This window comes from Gracilinanus agilis, chromosome 4, assembly GCF_016433145.1.
Source record: "Gracilinanus agilis isolate LMUSP501 chromosome 4, AgileGrace, whole genome shotgun sequence".
NCBI lineage: Eukaryota > Metazoa > Chordata > Mammalia > Didelphimorphia > Didelphidae > Gracilinanus > Gracilinanus agilis.
Genome location: NC_058133.1, coordinates 148,260,672 through 148,281,138, shown reverse-complemented (window position 1 = coordinate 148,281,138; position 20,467 = coordinate 148,260,672).

Genomic DNA, 20,467 nt, shown 5'->3' with positions numbered 1-20,467 from the left:
GATATATATATATATATATATATATATATATATATATATATATATGTATGACTAAAATAGAGAGGATGGAAGGTTATAGAATTATAGAACAGGGATATATATATATATATATATAACTAAAATAGAAAGGATAGACCAAAGTCAGAATGTGTGTGGAGATCTCTGAATATTAGGCTGAGGAATTTGAAGTTAGTTGACAGATGGTAGCATTTCAAGATTTTTGAGCAGGGGAGTGAGAACATTAGAAAGGTTAATGTGACATTATTTGAATAATAGATTAGAGAAGGGAGCCTGTAGATAGTTGGAGGCCCTTGCAGTAGTCCTATGAATATGAATAGGAGTCAGAAATATAATTCCATTGACAAGGGAACTTCTGGATATGGAAGGTCCCTCTACCAATGTAGGCTATCACTATTTCTGCAAATGAGAGTTTTAGAGAACTGCCTTTAGCACTGAAACTTTAAGTGATAGGGTCACACAGATAGAATATAGCACAGACAGGACTTGATCCCAGATCCTTCTAGCTTCAAAGCTACTTCATATATATGTATGTACATATATACATATACATAAAAAGGTAATTTGTTTTACCAATTACAATATATGTAATAACAATTTTCCACATAAGTTTTCTGGAGTTATAAATCTGAATTGTCTCCCTCCTTCCATTCCTGCCCCCTTCCTGAAAACAGTATGCAATTTGATCTGGGTAATACATGTATTATCTTGCCAAACTTTTCTCCATATTGTTCATTGTTGTTAGAGAATACTTACATAAAACCAAAACTCCAAAGTAAAAACTCAAATAAACTAAAGTGAAAATAGTATGGTTTTTTAAATATGTTTTGATATGCATTCTAACAATTTCTTTTTCTGGAGATGGATAGCATTCTTTGTCATCGGTCCTTCAGAATTGTCCTGGATCATTATATTGCTGAGTAATTGTTTTTGCTATCCATCATCCAACAATATTGCTCTTACTGTGTACAATGTTCTTCTGGCTCTGCTTATTTCCCTCTGCATCAGTTCATTTAGGTCTTTCCAGCACTTTCCAAAATCATCCTGTTCATCATTTCTTACAGCACAATAATATTCTATCACCATCATATACCACAATTTGTTCAGCCATTCCCCAATTGATGGACATGCTGTCAGTTTCTAATTCTTTGCCACCACAAAAAAGACTGCTATAAATACTTTTGCATACATGAGTCCCTTCCCTTGCCCCTTTAAAAAATCTCTTTCTGATATAGACCAAGTACTGATATTATTGGACCAAAGAATATGAACAGTTTTATAGTGTGTGAATATAGTACCAAATTTGCCCTCCAGAATGATTGGATCAGTTCACAACTTGGCCAATACATGGATATCCCAATTTTATCACATCCATTCCAACTCTTTACTATATTTTTTAAAAAATGTTCCTTTCTGTCAATATAAGTTTTAAGACAGAAAAGTATCAAGTGATAGCTAATCAGGATTAAGTGACTTGCTTAGGGTTATAGCTAGGCAGTGTCTGAGGCCAGATTTGAACCCAGGTCCTCCCAACTCCTTGCTTGGTACTCTATTCATCATGTTACCACTGCTCTTTAATATTAACTAGGAATTAACTTGAAATTCTGATTATTTTGCTAATCTTCAAATCTTGAAAGATCTCAAGAAAGGGGCCAAGCTTATAGAAAGGATGATTTAAAAATAGAATTTGCTTATTTTGTTTTTCCTATCAAATATCTTAGAGCTATACAGTCTCCATTGTTTTTTTTTCTCATTTGCTCTTTTATAGCAGTCACCACAGAGCAGAAATATGATAAAACAGAAATTGCTTGTTGGCTACTGAAGGGGGGTAGGAGAAGGGGAGGGAAAAACATGAATCATGTAACCATGGAAAAATATTCTAAAATAAAAAAACAAATAAATAAATAAACAAAAAATAAAAGAATGAATGAAATAACAAATAAACAAACAAATGAATAAATAAGCTTAATTTAAAACAAAAAAAGAAATAAGATAAAACAATAAAAATTAACATCTTATTTATATATGTATATATGTAATATATATGTTATTATATATATTCATAATATAATTATGAACTCTTTTTGGTTTGTGGTATAACAATCTTCATTAGTATATGGATTCCTAACAGCTTTGCTTCATTGTCCTGAGACCCTTTCTCTTACTGAACTTTTCAATAGAAAAAAAAAAAGTTAGCAACTTTTTGCCCATCAGTCAGAGAAGTATTCAGTTCCCAGATATCAAGAAGTATTTAATGGATAAATAATACACCTAAATGTATTGGAAATCCAGTTTCCATAAAATCATGACAAGGATAGCTACCAACAGAGGGGAATAAGGCATCAAAGCTATTTAAGCCATTCAGGGCTTCAGCAGAAATCATTGCTGGTCTCTAAGTGACTACTATTTTATGGTGGTGTAAAGAGGGATTGGGAAGAAAAGAAGGTAAGAACTGTTTCTGGTAAGGTGTTTCATTTTAGAAGTCAGGATTATAAGTCCCTGGAAGACCTAGGTTCAAGTACCACTTTTGATACATGCTAGCTGTGTGAACTCGTCAAATCTCTTAATGTATGAGTCCCTAGGCAACTCTCAGCCTATAAATTGCAGAAAGTTACTTGTCTGTATTGGCAGAAGACATTTTCCAAGTGGAAGTTCCTTATATGAGTGAAGCCACAGATTTCTTAAAAAATTAATATTTAAGCTGTGATTATTTCTGTATCCTACCTATAAGCTGAGGGCCCTAGAAAATTTAAAAGAGTGTTTGAATAGAAAAATTGTTTGGGTAACAGAAGAGATGTGCTTGAGCCAAATCCAACAAGTCTTGGTAGTCAATTGTTAAATTTTCTTTTTTGAGCCTTAATACTCCACAAATCATCAAACACTTCAAAACAGAGTTTCATTTTTTGCTTTATTTTTTCTGTAGATTTTCTAGACTGAAAATGTCAATAATACAAATATAATTTAAAAATATAGTTTTTCTTTCTGATGATGAATGTTAAATATTTATCAGTACGATCTTTGACAATAGCATCCTTTGAATGGAAACATCTTTTTTCACCACTTTGTAGGGCTACAAGACAGAGACTGTTTATTGATTGTAAGAGAAAATCCCCATTTTCACCCTAGGCAATGTAAATGGAACAAAAATGAATACTGAATGAGTATCCCTGGAAATGTTTTAATAGAAGAAGTAGTCTACTTGCACAGCTACTTCTCTCTCAAGAGACAAGCAAAAACACCATAAATGCCATTCTAAGATACTAGATTTCTTTATATGCCTCAAGAGAATGTAATCTTGTTAAGGTCAGGAAGTGTTTCATTTTCATCCTTGTAGATCCAGCCTCTAGCCCCAGGACTGGAGCTAAATGAATGCTTGCTGACTGGTTGATTGAACTGTCCTTTTGTACTTTTTGAAATCTGATGTAGTATATACAGAGTATTGTGGGGAACAAAAAGAAGAAGGATAACTACTCCACCAGACATCTACATAGAGAGAAAAAATACTCATTGTTTCTGAATGCCAAAATGAATGAATTTCTCCTGAAGATTTTATTTGGATATTTAGCATATTTTTGATACAGGGCATAGGATTCTAAACTTTGAGATTTAAAAAGCTAAGAAAAACTGCAAAAATATTTTTTGAAAATAAAAATTTTATTTTTGTTTTAAAATATTCACATTTGCAGAATATAAATGGCAAAAGGCTTTTTATGTATTCATTTGCTTCCTGACTTTTTCCTTAAAGTTCTTTCCTTTTTCATAAGATAATGAACTTAGAACTAGAAGGCATCTTAAAGATTCTCTAAGTCAGCCCCCTCTTCTTTTAATTGAAGAAGCCAAGACCCAGAGAGGTTAAAGGACTTGCCCCAGTTTACCCAGGTAGAATATGACAGAGCTAGGATTGGAACTCAGGCATTTTGTCCCTAAACCGATGTTTTTTTTCCAATATAGCATGATTCTTTATCCATCTTATTTTCTAATTTTCACATATTTTAAGGATAGTGATAATATTTTCTGGTTCTTTATATCTAGGCTTCAAAATAAAGGAAGCATTTTCTCACTGAGTCATTTCCAGACCTCTGTTTACTGATTTTTGCAAATAGAATCTCATTAATAGTGACATTTAATTCACAATCATTGCCCAAGTTAAGCAATTATTTATGTTTCCAACTCCTCATAATATTTGTTTAGGTCAGTCTCTCACAGAACAGAAATATTCCCAATCTACAGGATTAGGTATACACAATTTGTGACCATCTGTGCATTTTTTTCTTTTTTTAATAGGTGGTTGTCTTCTTTGAGGAAATGTATAGATGTTGGCAGTCTATGGGGATGTTCAGAGAGAACTAACACCTCTATTGTAAAGGCTTACTAAACCCTTTACAATGATGCTCATCCACCTTTGTTGTCTATTTATCCACCCAGCTTTCACTATGGCTCCAAGTAGTGAGCACAGTGATTATACACCCAACCCTCCCTCCCCTGTATACTGCCTCTACAGACAAATTAAACCAAAAAAGGGTAAATGGAAGGCCTTAAACCTGTCAGTAATTTAGAGGGATGTCTAACACAATCATTTGAAGACTTTCCTGGATGGAGAGGATAGATGAGAACATTTTTTTTTCCATTGGCCACGAAAGTAGCTGAGGCAGGTGCTATAGAGAGAACTTGGAGCTTTGTCAGACATCAAAGAGGCCAACATCATCCACTGCATCCTGAGCCATCACTTGCCATCCTGACTTTTGTTTTTCCACTGGACTTAGATGACTCTGGAATAGTGAGTGAGGTCGACAACTGTACAATTCAGTCTAATAAGCCATGGGGCAAGTAGGCAGTTCAGTAGATTGAGAGGCAGGATCAAAGATGAGAAGTCCTGGATTCAAATCTGGATTCACATATTTCCTAACTTTGTGACTCTGGGCAAGTCACTTCATCTCCATTGATTAGCTCTTACTACTATTCTGTATCAGAAGTAATATGCTAAATTGATTCTAAGACAGAAGGTAAGGATTTAAAAATAATAAACCAACTTCCTGGTTAAGATGGAGGCAGAGTAAAAAGCAGCTGCTTAACCTCTCCTAACCCACACATATAGGAATCTTCGAGAAGACAAAAAAACAAATACAGAGGAGTGAAAGGGACCCCACAACAGGGTGCAGCTTTGAAGCTACGTGGAATCAGGGCATTTCCATGGTATAAAGAGGGGAAACAGCTCTCACTAAAATGCGATATGAGCAACACCCTCCCCCAATCCACACCACCTACAGGGTCAAAGCCAGCTCGCAAGAGACAGAGCAAGTTTGGGGCACCCATTAAGTCCTTGGCAGCTATCTGGGGTCACCAGGGCGTGCTCCTGAGAGCAACAAGACTTAAGACCCCAAGAGGCTAAAGAATGCATAGACTTTGAACACAGACCCTGAGAACAGGCATGAGTGTGGGCGTGGGTGCAAGCCCAGACAGGAATCCTGAGAGCAGGCAAGACTCGGATCTTGAGCGTAGGCAAGGACCTTGAGTAGGGACCCAGTGCAGAGGGGTGCACAACTATGGAAGCAGCTCCCTGAGACTGTTAAAGGAGCCTCGGGCAGAGGAACAAGCAAGGGGACCACCAGGAGGCTTGACCCTGAGAACAATTAGACCTGAGATATCAGGAGCCTAAAGAGAGCAGAAAGATCCTGAGTGTGAGGATAAACCTGAGAGGGCGCAGGACTAACAATGGCAAGCCAGAGATAAGAACCCCCAAAAAGAAAGATCATCAAGAAGAAATCTGTAACACTCAACAACTTTTACACAGATAAAATTCAGACAACAGAGCAAACAGGAGAGGAAAACAAACAAGTAATCATATCCAAATCTTCCCAAAATAATGAAAACTGGCCACAAGGTATTTAAGAGTCTAAATTTGAGATGATGAGAAAGATGGAAGAGAAATGACAAGAAAATAACAGTTTAAAAGGCAGAATTTTGCAATTGGAAAGTGAGGCTCAGAAATCAAATGAACTGATAAGCAAATTGAACACCAGAAATCACCAGATTGAAAAGGAAAACCAGCCCCTAAAGGCTAGAATTGAGCAATTAGAAACTAATGATCTCTCAAGACAGCAAAAACAAAGAAAGCAAAGTCAAAAGACTGATAAAATAGAAGGAAATATGAATTATCTCAATGAGAAAGTGACAGACCAAGAAAACAGGTCTAGAAGAGACAATCTGAGAACCATTGGTCTTCCTGAAAAAGCAGAAATTAATAGAAATTTGGACTCCATACTAAAAGAAATTATTCAGCAAAATTGCCCTGAAGTTCTATAACAAGAGGGCAATATAGACATTGAAAGGATCCATAGATCACCCTCTACCCCCCAGGAATTTAATAGCCAAATTCAAGAGCTTCAAAGTAAAAGAAAAAATTTTACAAGAAGCCAGAAAGAGACAATTCAGATATCAAGGAGCACCAATCAGAATCACACAGAATCTGGCAGCCTCCACACTAAAAGACCACAAGGGTTGGAATATGATATTCAGAAAGGCAAGAGAAATGTGTCTACAACCAAGGATCACCTACCCATCAAAACTGACTATATACATCCAGGGGAAAGTATGGGCATTCAACAAGATAGAAGATTTCCAAGTATTTGCATAGAAAAGACCAGGACTAAATGGAAAGTTTGATATCCAACCACAAAAATCAAGAGAAACCTGGAAAGATAAATAAGAAACAGAGGGGAAAAAAGAAAACTCATATTTTTTTTTAAATTTACCTCTTTAAGGGCTTCAATATGATCTAATTATTGGTATTCCTATGTGGAGAAATAGTATGTATAATTCTGGGTAAGAAACTCTATTCATTATTATAGTATTCACTATTATAGTAATTAGAAGAATTATTCATAGGGAGAGGTTGGAATATTAAATGGTCTAAGATGACATGGGAGTGGGAAAGAGGGAGGTGAATAGTAGAGGACACGAAGAGAAACTTGAATGAATAAGAAAAATAAGATATTCTATTACACACAAAGAGGGCATGGGAAGGAGAAGGGATGAATACTATTATAAGAAGGAGAGGAAAAGAGCATTAAGAGGTAATATTTAAACCTTACTCTCAGTGTAATTAACCCTGAGAGGGAAGAGTAGCTTTATTCATTGGGATATAAAACTCTATCTAACCCTACTGATAAAGTCTGAAGAGATAAACCAAGGGGAGCAGGAGAGTGAGGAGGTCAAGGAAGGGAGGGGAAAAGAATGGGGAAGGAATTCATTAGGCTTTAAAAATAAAAAGAGGGGAATAATAAGGGAGGGGATAGAATGGGAAGTAAAACAAGGGAGGGGACAAGGGTTACTGGCATAAAGCAAACCACTGGTTTAAAAGGAAATAGTGTAAGAAGAAGAGGTAGAACTAGGAGAGGATTCCAAAATGTTAGCGAATACACAACTGATAATTATAACTCTGAATGTGAATGGGATGAACTCGCCCATATAATGGAAGCAAATAGCAGAGTGGATTAGAAACCAAAATCCTACCATATGTTGTCTACAAGAAACACACATGAGGCAGGTGGACATATACAGGTTTAAGGTAAAGGGCTTGAGTAAAATCCTTTGGGCCTCAAATGAGAAAAAGAAGGCAAGAGTGGCAAAGCCAAAGTAAAAATAGATATGATTAAAAAAGACAGGGAAGGTCATTACATCCTGATTAAAGGCAGTACAGACAATGAGGAAATAACTCAATATGTATGCACCAAATGGCATAGCATCCACAATCCTAAAGGAGAAACTGGCAGATCTCAAGAAGGAAATATATAGTAAAACTGTCCTAGAAGAGATCTAAATATCCCTCTTTCATATCTAGATAGATCAAACCAAAAAATAAATAAGAAAGAGGTAAGAGAGATGAATGAAGTCCTAGAAAAATTAAATTTAATAGATATGTGGAGAAAAAAATAGGAACAAAAAGGAATATAGCTTCTTTTCAGCTGCACATAGTACATTCACAAAGATTGACCATGTAATAAGACATAGAAACATTGCAAACAAATGCAAAAGAGCAGAAATAATAAATTTAACCTTCTCAGATTATAATGCAATATAAATAATAATTAGTAAGGGCACCTGGACAGGCAAATAAAAAACTAAATGGAAATTAAATAATATGATTCTCCAAAACCAATTAGTGAACAAAATCAAAGAAACAATCAACAATTTCACTGAAGAGAATGACAATGATGAGACATCCTACCAAACTCTGTGGGATGCAGCCAAGGCAGTAATCAGGGAAATTTATATCCTTGAGTGCATATATAAACAAATTAGGGAGGGCAGAGATTAATGCATTGCACATGCAAATTAAAAAATTAGAAATCAAGCAAATTAAAAATCCCCAGATGAAAACTAAATTAGAAATACTAAAAATCAAGGGAGAAATTAGTAAAATCAAAAGTAAAGGAAATATTGAATTAATAAATAAGACTAGAAGCTGGTATTTTGAAAAAAAAACAGATAAAATAGACAAAGTACTGGTCAATCTAATAAAAAAAGGAAGGAAAAAACCAAATTGACAGAGTCAAAGATGAAAAGGGAGATCTCACCTCTAATGAAGGGGAAAATAAAGCAATCATTAAAAACTATTTTGACCAATTATATGGCAATAAATATAGCAATCTAGGTGATATGGATGAACATTTACAAAAATACAAATTGCCTAGATTAACAGCAGAAGAAACAGAATACCTAAATAACCCCATATCAGAAAAAGAAATTCAACTAGCATCAAAGAATTCCCTAAGAAAAAATTGCCAGGGCCTGATGGATTCACAAGTGAATTCTATCAGACATTCAAAGAACAACTAATCCCAATATGATGCAAATTATTTGATATAATAAGAAAAGAAGGAGTCCTACCAAATTCCTTTTATGACACAAATATGATACTGATTCCAAAGCCAACTAGATCAAAAACAGAGAAAGAAAACTACAGACCATTCTCCCTAATGAACATAGATGCAAATATTTTAAATAGAATATTATCAAAGAGACTTCAGCAAGTGATCAAGAGGATCACCCAAAATGATCAGGTGGGATTTATACCAGGAATGCAAGGATGGTTCAACATTAGGAAAATCATCCACATAATTGGCCATATCAACAATCTAACAAAGAAAAATCACATGATTATCTCAATAGATGCTGAAAAGCCTTTGACAAAATACAGCATCCATTCCTATTGAAAACACTGAAAAGTATAGGAATAGAAGGACCTTTCCTAAAAATAATAAATAGTATATACCTAAAACCATCAACAAGCATCATATGCAATGGGGATAAATTAGAAGCCTTCCCAATAAGATGAGGAGTGAAACAAGAATGACCATTATCTCCTCTATTATTTAACATAGTACTAGAAACACTAGCAGTAGCAATTAGAGAAGAAAAAGAAATTGAAGGTATCAAAATAGGCAATGAGGAAACTAAGCTATTACTCTTTGCAGATGATATGATGGTCTACTTAAAAAATCTTAGTGAATCAACTAAGAAGCTTGTAGAAATAATCAACAACTTTAGCAAAGTTGCAGAATACAAAAAAATGCACATAAACTATCAGCATTTCTATATATTTCCAACACATCATGGCAGCGCAAGGTAGAAAGAGAAAAATCATTTAAAATCACCCTAGACAATATAAAATACTTAGGACTCTACCAAAAGAAACACGGGAATTATATGAACATAACTACAAAACACTTTTGAAACAATTAAAACTAGATCTAAACAATTGGAAAAATATTGATTGCTCATGGGTATGATGAGCTAACATCATAAAAATGACCATTCTACTCAAATTAATTTATCTATTTAGTGTAATACCTATCAAACTACCAAAAAACTTTTTTACTGAATTAGGAAAAACTATAACAAAGTTCATCTGGAATAACAAAAGATCAAGAATATCAAGGGAAATAATGAAAAAAAATGTGACGGTAGGAGGCTTAGCAGTACCAGATACTAAACTGTACTATAAAGCAGTGGTCATCAAAACGTTATGGCACTGGCTAAGAGACAGAAGGAAGGATCATTGGAATAGTCTTGGGGTAAGTGACATCAGCAAGACAGTGTATGATAAACCCAAAAAGCCCAACTTTTGAAACAAAAATCCACTATTTGACCAAAACTGCTGGGAAATTTGGAAAACAATATGGGAGAGATTACGTTTAGATCAACATCTCACACCCATTCTGATAAATTCATAATGGGTGAACGACTTGAATATAAAGAGGGAAACTATAAATAAGTTAAGTGAACATAGAATAGCATACTTGTCAAATATCTGGGAAAGGAAAGATTTTAAAACCAAGCAAGAGTTAGGGAAAATACAAAATGTAAAATAAATGATTTTGATTATTTCAAACTAAAAAGCTTTTGTACAAACAAAAACCATGTAGTCAAAATCAGAAGGGAAACAACAAATTGGGAAAACATCTTTATAACAAAAAACTCTGACAGGAGTCTAATTACTCAAATATACAAGGTATTAAACCAATTGTATAAAAGACATGAATAGGCAATTTTCAGATAAAGAAATCAAAATTATCAATAAGCACATGAGAAAGTGTTCTAAATCTCTAAAAATTAGAGAAATGCAAATCAAAACAACTCTCAGGTATGACCTCACACCTAGCAGTTTGGCTAAAATGATAGCAGGGGAGAGTAATGAATGCTGGGGGTGATGTGGCAAAACTGGGACATTAATGCATTGCTGGTGGAGTTGTGAACGGATACAACCATTCTGGCTGGCAATTTGGAACTATGCTCAAAGGGCTATAAAAGAATGCCTGCCCTTTGATCCAGCCAGAGCATTGTTGGGTTTGTACCCCAAAGAGATCATAGATAAACAGACTTGTACAAAAATATTTATAGCTGAGCTTTTTGTGGTGGCAAAAAACTGGAAAACGAAGGGATGCCCTTCAATTTGGGAATGGCTGAATAAATTGTGGTATATGCTGGTGATGGAATACTATTGTGCTCAAAGCAATAATAAACTGGAGGAATTCTATGTGAACTGGAAATACCTCCATGAATTGATGTAGAGTGAAAGGAGCAGAGCCAGAATATTGTACACAAAGACCAATACACTGTGGTAAAATAGAATGTAATGAACTTCTGAACTAGCAGCAATGCAATGACCCAGGACAATTCTGAGGGATTTATATTAAAGAACGCTACGCACATGCAGAGGAAGAACTACAGGAGTGGAAACAGAAGAAAAAACACTGCTTGAACACATGGGTTGAGGCAGACATGATTTGGGATGTAGACTCGAAACTACCACACCAATGCAACTATCAACACTTTGGAAATAGGTCTTGATCAATGACACATGTGAAAACCAGTGGAAATATGCATCAGCCATGGCAGGGGGAGATCGGGGGATGAAGGGGAAAGTAAGAGCATAAATTATGTAACCATGTTAACTTTTCTAAAAAATAAATATTAATAAATGTTTAAAAAACAAATAAATTTAAAAAGGAAAATATAACCAAAGGCTTGGAAAATATACTAAACTTTATTGTTACCAAACAGGTGTCAGAAATACTAAATACCAACTTATATGCTTACTTTCAAAAAAAATTTAAAAACTAATTTATACACATTTTGAGGGCATCCATTTTTTACAAATAATCTGCTATGATAGAAGAAATCAGGTCTATTTCACAGTATTCCTTTTCATGAATTCTTTCTGCCAACTTTGCCTTTCCACACTTTTCCTCAAACTTGGCCTTTTTTCTCCCACATCTGTGCTTTTGTGCAGACTGTTCCCCATGCAAGCACTCTTTCCTCACCTCCATCTATTAGAATCCTTAGCTTCATTCATGATTCAGCTCAAGTGCTGTTTCCCAAAGGAAGAATTTTCTACTTTAACTTTTAAGTGTTTATTCTCCCCTTTAATATTATTCATCATTTTCTTATCTAGACATATATTTATATTCTAAAGGCAAGAGAAGTTTATTTAATTTTCAAAATTTTATGTCTTCATCTATTTTGTCTTGTCCATAGTAGGTGCTTGTTGGTGTTCGAGTGAATTGTCGCATCTGAGAAACATCTAGAATTTTTCTAGCTGGGGTCTTATTCCAACTTTTGTAACCAACTTCTGATTTTTGTCTTCAAAATAGCTAGACTTTTTGATGAGGACAAAAATGAAAGAATTTTCTGTTCATCTTTTATTCCTATTTAAAGAATGATTTGCTTTTGTTCAATGAATATTTATTGCTTATCTTTGAATTCCATGAAAACATGGTCTTTTCATTAGGAATATCTCAGTATCACAGACATAGTGCAAATAACCATTAAATCTCCAACCTCCCAATTTCGAGCAGTTATATGATGAGTGACAGAATAATCAACACTATTTATAAAGCAAAGAATTCTTGTAAATATATCTTAGGGTAACTTCTTGCAACTGAAATTTATGATGGCTGTAACATGTGATAATGCTTACATTTTTCTCCTTGTTAAAAATAGAATTTTGTGGTGAATGGAAAGAGATCAATTTTCCATACAATGAAAACTCTTGAGAACATTATGGAAAATTATCATTTCAATTGATATGCAATCATCTTGTCATACATATGAGCTGGATGGGGCTGAACATAGTCTCCAGGGAGAATGAGGCTCCCCCTAATATTTTCTTTCTGCTTTATAAAATTGTCACTTCTAAATTTAAAGAAATGAAAAGCTCTTATTTACTTGCATTGTTCATCGATCTATTTCTACTCTTGTCATGAGAATTTGGAAGCTAGATTGGAGACCTGTCATTGATAGTTTCCTTGGAGAATGTCCAGTGAATGGAGTCTTGCATGACAGTGACTTTCAGAGCCATCAAATACTAACAACAAAACCAGTGCTGAAATAAATCCTAATAGTAACCTGTCCCTTGGAAATCTAGAGAAATATAGAGCAATACTTTTCTATAACTATTTCCTTTTCATTAGGTCAGACAATAGGCCTGATTCATTTCTATACTCAAAACACTTTATAGGAATGAAAAGCATAATATCTCCTTGGTTTTCCTTTGCTCTAGTTGAATATCTCTTGGTAGTTGGATAGGAATATATATCCCATATAAATATATATTTTGTTTCAACTAACTTTATCATAGAAAGTCCCAGGAAAGACTAAGTATCCAAATTCAGTGAATGCTTCTAACATTCTGAAATGTATATTTAGAAAGCAAGAGCAAGTGGTGTTCCACAGCTATCATTTTCTAGGTCCATTGACATATAGATTTTTATTTACAATCGGAAGTAAAGAATTGTGTGTCTACTGTAAGATTCAAATTAATATCCAATATAAACCGGCCTCAGCCACTTCCCAGCTGTGTGACCCTGGGCAAGTCACTTGACCGCCATTGCCCACCCTTACCACTCTTCCACCTATGAGACAATACACCGAAGTACAAGGGTTAAAAAAATTAATATCCAATAACTCCAAGTATATTTTATAACATTTATTAATAATCACTTGCAGTAGAAGAAATAAAAGGACAAAAGTAAAAACCCGAGTAAAGAAAACTTTCCCAGCTGCCTTTGTGGGAAAAAAGAGAGAGGGATAGAGCTACACAAAACTTTATCTCCAAAACATAAGGATGAAATGTGAGAATGAAAATCTGATGCTGGGTTTTAGAGTCCTGGGGAGCAGATTCTAATTATACACTACTCAATTCTATTCACTGATTGCCCTAAGAGGAGGGACTAACCTTTTGGTTTTTGATTTAAAACAAGTATTTATTAGAGAAAGAGGGCACAAAGTTAATAAGGTTTAATTGAGATAAGGGTAGGCTATTTCTTTGAAATTCCAAAACAACTAGTAAGAATTTAAAAATTCAGTTAAAATCATTTTTGGTATAGTAGGTTTGGGCACCATATAGAAATTTGTTTTTGCAAACAGAGATGTGTAAATGATAAAATTGGTCCTACTCAAATTTATGAAAATGGTGTAAAATTTAGAGCCATTCAGGAAATGTCAACAAATTCTGAGAGAGGACTATTTGTAATAAAAAAAAAATAAGTATCTTCTACCCTAATCACACATCTATTCTTGAAGCACTTATGATTTCATCAGTATGCTATGAAACATTGTGTAACCTGTCAATGAATTGGAACACAGAGTTTCCTAACCATTAGTCCAGCCCTTTCTCTTCTATTCCATGCTGTCTCTTGCCCTAATTATATTTCAAAACAGCAACAATAATTAAATGAATAAACAATAGTTTAGAGACTTCAGATATTGTAAAATTTGGTTTGATGTCATGAAAGGCAGAGAAAGACACTAGAACTAGTTCCACATGGTAATGAAATTGATGTACTTTGCATAACTCAGAATAGATAATTCTGGGAGATATCAATTGATCTACATTATTTGTTGAATTTGCATACATCTTGTCTTTTCAGTCCCCAGATTCCATTGGTCTGGACATTAATATCTTAGTCATAAGATTAAGGGAGTGAGAATTTACTTTAGAATTCAATTATAGTTGTCCAATCCTCTTATTTTACAGATGTACAAAGAGCATACATTTTACACAGGTTACACAAATACTAAGAAGCAATGCTAAGATTTAACTCTAGGGCCTCTGATTGTATAGCCTCCATACTGTAACGCCACAGGTAAGTAATTTTTGTTTTATATAGATGTACAAAATGGTCATGGATTCTTCAGAATCACTTACTTTCCTGATTATCTTTCTAAGAAGGTCATAATATCAACATTGTGATATACACCCAGAGAGAGGCAGATCTGTAAACATTGCAGCTAAGCAACCAGACTCCTCCCTGCCTCCTGTCTCCTTCCCCCTTCTTTGTTGGATGCTCACAGATTAAAAAGGGCCCAAGTACACATTTGCATTTCTTTCTTTTCATAAAGCTAGATGTTCCCAACTAATTTTGATTCTTGAACTCAACTTTCTTTTTTTTTTTTTTAAACCCTTAACTTCTGTATATTGGCTCCAAGGCAGAAGAGTGGTAAGGGTAGGCAATGGGGGTCAAGTGACTTGCCCAGGGTCACACAGCTGGGAAGTGTCTGAGGCCAGATTTGAACTTAGGACCTCCTGTCTCTAGTCCTGACTCTCAATCCACTGAGCTACCCAGCTGCCCCCTGAACTCCTTGATTTTCAGTCAAGCTTTCCATACCCCATACTAATTATGTAAGGAAACATATTCTAACATTTGCCATGTATATGTACATGAAATAAATTTATTTTAGAAATAAAATTATTAAATTATAGCTTTGTGAACGGTTTAGTAAGAATGGGATATGCTTTTTCTAAGGGTACACCAAAGATGTACAACCACATTGTTTGGAAAGCAATTTAAAAGTTAAAATCAAAATATTATCTGGGTCTTCTGGATATATTACCTGATTGGAAACTTCTATCCTAAGCAGTAGCTGAGTGTACCTTTTTGGATAGCTGGACCTGTCAGAGCACTCATCCAGATAAGTGGCTTCCTTTGTTCCATTTGGTTGATGACACTACTTTCCTCTTTGCATTTAAATGGGAGGAGAGAGAATCTTGGTGGTAAGGACATTGCAATTTCACCAACAAAAGGGAGTTATAGGGAGAGAGGCATGAGCTGGCAACAATATGCCCTTCTTTTGTTGCTGTCTCAAGCCAAGTGCTGATTCTCTAGTTCACATCTGGAAATGTGCACTAGTGAGATAGGACTGCAAAGGTAGGAAGTGCTAGTTTGTAGAGCTATTTGAATGGCATCCTAAAATTTTGGATTTTAATTCATTAATTAGTAGAAAGTTTCTAGCAGAAGAGTAATAGGAGAGAATGTAGGCAGGGAAGACAGTCTGGAAACTCATCAGGAAACAGAAGGTGCTTTCCAGGAACTGAAATCACAGGCACTGCAGACAGGAACTGTACATTTGAAGTTAATTAATTGAGGCTACATTACAGAAGCTGCCTAATGCACCCAGTGCTATGAAAATCTGTGAGAATTGGGGAATTCTTCTCATTCATCTTAACAAGTTTCTTAGGAAAGATTCTAAGCATCTTAATTACAGACAAGCTTTTAATGTAGCCAAGCTTGGTTTGGTAACTATTTATGAAACACGCACGCATGACAGTGTGTATGTGTAATGTCAGTGTGTGTATGTGTGTTTGTCCTATTCCTTGTAACCATCCATAAATTCTCTGTACTCCCTAACTCCTTTGTTGGCATCCATCTCTATATAGGGCTGGTGAGAAATGGAAGCAGCTCTGGGAGGGTCCACTAGGACCCAAAAGAGAATCAATGGTGGTAACTTCTTGATTGTTGACTTCTATTTTAACCCATTCAATGCAACTTTAGAGGTCTGAGAATCGATCCCTTTAACCCTCTGAGAAGGTGAAGTTCTGTCTTGACACCATAAAGTGTCACTGGTCCATAGCTAGCACCAAGATCTTAAGCATGAGTGACTAGATAAGGGTGGAGTAGAAAGAAACAGAGCTTTATCCCCAAACAGTTTTAATTCAGAAAAAAAGTGATCAAGAGATCAATCAATCAGTGAAAACTGTGGATTTCATCTGACAAAAATAAATGAATAAATTAATTCTTAGTGCTCTCAAAATGATCTTGTTGCTTCCTCTTTGAATTCCTGAGTTGCTTCAAGACTTACCTCCTCACCCCCACCTATATCCATGGTTAGTAAACTCCCCTCAAGCATAAAAATTATTTTATGATTTCTTCATATATATTCTAGTTTACATGCATACAATGTAAATATTTTAATATATAGTATATGCATGTACATACACTATGTAGAGAGCATTTTAGTATATATATATATGTTGTCCCCCTCTAATGTATGTCTGACATCTCAGTGTCTGTCCAACATGTACAGCTTCCACTTTTTGTCATCTTAGTCAATTTTTAGAGTGTGAAGTAAAACCTCGGTGTTATTTTAACTTTTTGCTTTTGATAATTTAGTACATTTCAAATGGTAATTGGCAGCTTATATCTCTTCATTTGGCAATTATTTGTTGTTATACCTCACTATCCTGGTCATGTATCTTAGTTACATATGCCTTATATATCACATGTTGATCAGTGATGTATGATACATACATTTTCCCCACTTATTTTCTCTTCTTCTGTTTTATTGATTTAATTTCTGTTGAAAGCTTTAAAATTTGATGTAATCAAAATTGTCCATTTTTTTTCTTCTCTGTCTCATGCTTGGTTAAAAATTCTCTCTCTAAAGAACTATGGGATTAGAAACACAAAAAAACCTTATGACTTATGACTTATGATTTGTTTATATGGATATATGATTTGGAGTTTCAGCTCTATGGTAAAAATGAATAACGTGGAAATAAGTATCAAGTAATAGCATTTCTGCATCCCAGTGGAATTGTTTATAGGCTCTGGGAGGGGGGAAGGTAGAGGGGAGGAAAAGAAAACAAATCATGTAAACATGGAAACATATTTTTAAAAAGTAAAATAAAAATTTTAAAATAAAAAAAGAATTATCTCTCCAGCCAAAGTTTTGAAAGATACTTTTTCCTCTACTTAAGATTTTTTTCTTTCTTTTTTTTTTTTTTTTTTTTTGGTAAATGATGCAACCTTTATTATCTAGCTTACATATACATTTTGAGTTTATTTTGGTATAAGTATAGATGCTGGTTTAAATCTGATTTCTGCCAAATGGTACTTCCATATATCCAAAAATTCTTGTGAAATGAAGTGTTTCCCTTGGTAATTTATGAATTTGTTTTATGAGGCAGCTGCTTTCTTTTGTTTCTATATCTTGTATATCTATTCCAGAGTTACTTTTCTCTTGTGTTTAAAAAAAACAGTGCCAAGGACATTCAGTGATTACTACTTAAAATAGATTTAAAATAATTTCAAATTAAAACTAAATTTAAAATAATTTTTAAAAATGATCTAAAACTTTAAAATAAAATTAAAACCTAGTAAAGTTTGGGTACTTTTATTCTTACTTTTCTTTGTTATTTACCTTGAAATTCTAGAGTTTATATTATTTGAAATGAATTTGGTTATTACTCTTTACTTTTAAGAGTCAAATTAGGTATAGAAAGAAACTCCTGGGACCTGTCCTGGTTAGTATATATTAAGGTTAATATCCTTCATCTTATTCATCAGCAGTTGAACTGAAGATTTTCAATAACCAAATATATCCTTTGATTCTTTTAATTTTGAGAGGCAACACAGAGAAGTAGAAATAGAATAGCTTGTGTTCAAGTCCCAACTCTGATTCAGACTGACCCAGTGACCCAATGCAAGTCACTTAATCCTTTTCAGTATCCAAAGTCCCTAAGATTCTTTATTTTTTTTAAAGATCTTTATTTTATTAATTAATTTGGAACATTTTCCCATGGTTATAGGATTCATGTTCTATCCGTCCCCTCCTCCAACCCCCTCCCAAAGCCAAGGCACAATTCCACTGGGTTTTACATATATCATTGATCAAGACCTATTTCCATATTATTGATATTTGCCAATAGGGTGCTCCTTTAGAGTCAATATCCCCAATCATATCACCATCAATCCATGTGATCAGGCAATTGTTTTTCTTTTGTGTTTCTACTCCCACAGTTTTTCCTCTGAATGTGAATGGCTTTCTTTCTCATAAGTCCCTCAGAGTTGTCCTGGATTAGCATTGTTACTAGTAGAGAAGTTCATTACATTCGATTTTACCGCAGTGTATCTATCTCTGTATATAATGTTCTCCTGGATCTGCTCCTTTCACTCTGCATCAATTACTGGAGGTCATTCCAGTTCACATGGAATTCCTCCAGTTCATTATTCCTTTGAGCACAATAGTATTCCGTCACCAACAGATACCACAATTTGTTTAACCATTCCCCAATTGAAGGGCATTCCCTCATTTTCCAGGTTTTTGCCACCACAAAGAGTGAGGCTATAAATATTTTTGTACATGTCTTTTTCCTTATGAACTTAAACTGTACAATAAGGCAGTGGTCATCTAAACAATAGGGTAATGGCTAAGAAACAGAAGGGAGGATCAGTGGATTAGACTTGGGGTAAATGACCTCAGCAAGACAGTTTATGATAAACACAAAGAGCCCAGCTTTTGGGACAAAAATCCACTATTTGACCAAAACTGCTGGGAAAATAGGAAAACTATATGAGAGAGATTAGGTTTAGATCAACATCTCACACCCTACACCAAGATAAACTCAGAATGGGTGAATGACTTGAATATAAAGAAGGAAACTATAAGCAAATTAGGTGAACACAGAATAGTATATTTGTCAGATCTTTGGGAAAGGAAAGATTTTAAGACTAAACAAGAGTTAGAAAAAATTACAAAATGTATAATAAATAATTTTGATTACATTAAATTAAAAAGGTTTTGTACAAACAAAACCAATGCAACCAAAATTAGAAGGGAAGCAACAAATTGGGAAAAAATATTTATAACAAAAAACTCTGACAGGTGTCTAATTACTCAGATAGACAAGGAGTTAAATCAATTGTATAAAAAACCAAGCCATTCCCCAATTGATAAATGGACAAGGGACATGAATAGGCAATTTTCAGATAAAGAAATCAAAACTATCAATAAGTACATGATAAAGTGTTCTAAATCTCTTATAATTAGAGAAATGCAAAGCAAAACAACTCTGAGGTACCACCTCACACTTAGCAGATTGGCTAAAATGACAGCAAAAAGTAATAAATGTTGGAGGGGACATGGCAAAATTGGGACATTAATGCATTACTGGTGGAGTTGTGAATTGATGTGACCATTCTGGATGGCAATTTGGAACTACGCTCAAAGGGCTTTAAAAGACTGTCTGCCCTTTGTTCCATCCATACCCCTGTTGGGTTTATACCCCAAAGAGACCTAAAATTCTTAAGTCCCAGTCAAGGTGTTGTTTTAGAACTGTTAAATTAGGTCTTTCACCCAGAGCTCTCTACACTGATGAAATCACAGTTTGATTTAGGGGGGAAAAAAACGTTGATTGCCTCATTGTGTTTAAATTACATGTTGAATGTGCTCAGTGGTATGTTTATATCAAAGTGAATGCTGGGTAAAGATATCTATTTTTAAAATAAGTTCTTCTAGAAGTAGGCAAGTTTTAGTTGTACTCTTTAAGTTTCAAATCACCTTGATGAAATATGTTCAGCTTTATTTCCTTGGAGGCTTTGGCTATTATAATAATACATTTTTCCATGTGACCCTGAAAAGTTTGAGACTTTACCTTATTATCAGCATAAGAAGCTTTCGGGGGCAAAGAAGGGGATCAATATCCTTTTTCTTGACATAACACAATTGAGAACTCAGTGTTACTGAGATCTCACAAGTGAAGCATATACTTTCACAATTTTATTTATTCATTGAACTTATCTTCCGTAACCTTGTCTTTTATGGCTACAAGACAAGATTAATGGTGTAAGCGAGTATAGATTCAGGCCAAAATACTTGTTGCTAATTC